This window comes from Mesocricetus auratus, unplaced genomic scaffold, assembly GCF_017639785.1.
Source record: "Mesocricetus auratus isolate SY011 unplaced genomic scaffold, BCM_Maur_2.0 Super-Scaffold_100006, whole genome shotgun sequence".
Taxonomy (NCBI): Eukaryota; Metazoa; Chordata; class Mammalia; order Rodentia; family Cricetidae; genus Mesocricetus; species Mesocricetus auratus.
This window is the reverse complement of record NW_024429190.1, coordinates 55,226,600-55,230,281: the sequence shown is the minus strand read 5'-3', so window position 1 is coordinate 55,230,281 and position 3,682 is coordinate 55,226,600.

Genomic DNA, 3,682 nt, shown 5'->3' with positions numbered 1-3,682 from the left:
TTGAGATGCATGGAACTTTTTTAAAACTGAATAGGAAGCCCTCAAAGAGGCAATCACTAAAAGGGCCTCCATTTTCCAAATCTTTGCTCCCCCACGCATGGTCCAGGATCTGCTCCATCAGTATTACCTACAAGCTTGTGAGGCACGCAGAATCTCGGACCGCAGGCCTGACCCACAGACTCAGAATCTGCCTTTCCCACAAAGCCCCCCAAATGAGCCACACTGCTTCAAGGGGGCCCAGCCCTTTGCACCGACTCACTGTCTCAGCGTGTAAATGCCTTAAGAGCATCTTGAGTGACAGTGCGTCCCATCACAGAAGAGCCACTTGGCTACAGTGCATTAAATTCAGAGGGCATGTTTGTTTGCTTGCTTGGTTTTTTTTTAAGAGGCATCAGCTGAGCCCAGTGTAGCGAGTCACGCCTTTAGTCCCAGCACTTGGGAGGCAGAGATAAGTGGATCCCTGAGTTCAAGGCCAGCTGGTCTAAAGATTGAATTCTAAGTCAGCTAGGGCTACACAGAGAAACCCTGTTTCTGAAAAAAAAAAAAACAGCAACAAAACAGACAAACAAAGGCATCAGCTCATCAACTCATAGGTAATTTTGGGTTGTTAGAGTAACTCCCTAAGATCCTTGGGGACTTACGGTCATTCTCTATACTTTGCTACTATTGATTGGTTGACTACTGATTGATTTTTGGAACAGAGTCTCACTATGTAGCCCAGGTTGGCCTTCAACCAAGATCCTCTGCCTCCTCCTCCCAAGGGCTGGGATTTCAGGTGGGCAGCATCTCCACTTCAAGATCTTCAGTGCTTGGCTGGCTATTAAGCTGATGGATGCTGAGATGCTGACCTGTGCGCATTTCATAAGGAGGCAGGAGGACACTGGAGCTAGTGCACCAAGCAGAGGCCAAACAGTGAGGACTTCTGGTTTAATAAGTTTCTACCTTGCCCCCCCCCAAAGGGGGAGGGGAATAGGGATTCCTGGAAGCTCCATCCTAGCAGCTTCCAACTACATCTCATTGGCCAGAGTGGATCATATGGCCAACAAAATCAAGGTTTTGAAGGTTACAAAGCAGGAAAGGATTGGAAAGGGCATCTGAAATTCATGCTAGCCCGTCCAAGAGCGATGCTGGGCACATCTCTGATTACCCACCACGCTGGCTCAGTCTTCCCGTTTCTTTAAAATAGAGCCCATGAGTAGAACACTAAGAACCATCGCTAATACAAATGTTTACAAGATCCTACTAAACATCCTCGGTCAGCTTCCTCTCTCTCCACCTGAAAGCAGTTCTGTAAACAAACACACGATGAACTGGAGCTGAGCAGAATGGCCTGGTGTCTAGCACACTGCCCTGCAACCTAATTCATGATCTGAGTAGCTGTCAGCACCCAGGCTAAACTCTGACTTCCTTCTGGACAAGAAGAAGGACAAAGGTGGGAACAAGCAGGGATGTGTACTTACAGTGACAGAGAGCACAGAGGGAGTAATTTTTCTTTTTGTAAGCATTCTCTTGATACCGTCTATGCATAGAGGGAAGAGAGGGCTACCCAGATGGCTGTGGGGAAAACAGCCCTTGCACAGATCTGCCTGTGGGCAGTGAGGGATGCCAAACTGGGTCAGAAACCACGTTACACTTAAGTATTGGGAGGGGGTGGTCACTTCTCTGTTGTGAACCTCAGAAGACAGCTTTCGGGAGTTGGTTCTCTTTCCACCACCAGAATGAACTCAGATTATTGGATTTGGAGGCCAAGGTCTTTACCTGTGAAACCGTCTCACCAACCCAAGGCTAGACATCTTTCAAGTATGTCTGAGCCATGCGGCAAGCAAGAACAATTGAGGAAAGAAAGGTTAATCAAAGTATGTCTTACCAGGTCGAAAGAGCACTTCTGGTGCCCAAACATCCAGAGCCCTTGAATAGTACGTGCTGGGAGGCAACAAGAATCCTTTCAGCTGTACATTTGTTGCAAGTTCTAATCAACTTGAGTTGCCTTTTTTTTTAAATTACACAACAAGGACATTAATCTTTATTAAAGTTTTGTAAATGAACAACTAATATATTCCCCACAAGTACTAGAGAAGACTGAGCAGCTATGCAAGGCTTAATGAGAGGTTAGGGTGCTGGGGGCAGTGCTTAAAGGCACAATTTCGCATTTCTTGGTTAAAAGATACACATACACACAGCAGACACTGTCCTTTGACTTGTACCAGTAACATTGACTTCAGAGGCAAAGATAGCAAGAAAAACAAAAAACAAAAACCCCCCAAAAACAAAAAAATAAAGAACTACCCGACCAACCAATCAACCAAACAAACAAACAAAAAATGGGAAAAGAAACAATAAAACCTATAAAAATTACCCAGGATCCCACCACCCTCTAATTAACCTTAGTGTTCTAGTGCTCCATGGTTGGGGTAATAATGTACTTGGAGCCATATTAGAAGCTATGCAGTTCAGGTCCTATCTTTGTCCTGAGAGAATGAAGAGAGTCTTCCTAAGGGGGAAAAATGACTCTCATTTAGGAACACACTCTGATATATTTGGGCAACTATGGAGAGAAGGAAGGGGTGAGGAGGGAGAGGAAGAGAGGAGGACCCTGAGTGGCTGCAGCATAAATCCAGGGTTGGTCCCTGGGGAGTTTAGGTAGGGGGCCACTAGGGTATTTTAAGGAAGACAAGAGTCAGAAGCAAGAGAGAGGCGTGAATGAAAAGGAAAAGGACATGACTGCTTGTAGGTGCAGTGGAGGAGAGAGTTTATTATAGATATGGGGAGAGCATGGCCAGAGGCAGGGTCATCAGAGAGAGTCCAGAGTGGACATGATCAGACTGAGCTGGGCCATATTGGGGAGGGGTTAGGGAGAGGGGAGAGAGGGGACCAGGCGCAGCAGCCAGGATACAAAGAGAGTAAACCAAAAGCCCCGGTAACCAAAATGATTGGATTATATGGAGAAGTCTCACCAGGCCTCAACCCTAGACAAGGAACTACAGGCAACTAAGGACGTTGGACAGCTGGAGAAACCATCTTCCCCACGGAAGAACACCCCTGTTGGTTATTCAGTGTCAGTTGGTCAACTCTGAAATCAAACACGTACAAGTAGCATTATAGGAACTGAGCAGGTAGTATTTGTATATATTGAGGGGCACACACATAAACACACACACACACACACACACACACACACACACACACACACACACACACATGTCCTCCTCCAGAGGACCAGGGCTCAATTCCCAGCACTGTGTCAAGTATCACACACCTGCTGGTAAGCACAGTTTCTGGCGATCCAATGCCCTCTGGCCTCTGAGGGCACCTCATGCATGTGGCACACACAAACTCATGCAGACACACACACACATAAATGAAAGTGAACAAATAAATCTTTCAAAAATAAAAATGACAACCTCACACCAACTGCTTCACGTGTACCCATGCCTAAACTCAATGCCAAAATACTGACAACCATGGGAATAATAAAAACACATGGAAACCTTGCATTTTCTTCCTCTGACAGAGAGCTAAGAGGAACAACCTGGGCACTTGCCAGCCCAGGATTTAGGACAGCACTCATGGCTTATATTGGCCAAACAGGTGTCACGTAGCCTATTTACAGGGAGCTGTGATGAGATGCTCCCTATAAGCAAGCATGGGAACAGAGACGCTGCCTTCCTAAGACCCACTTGCT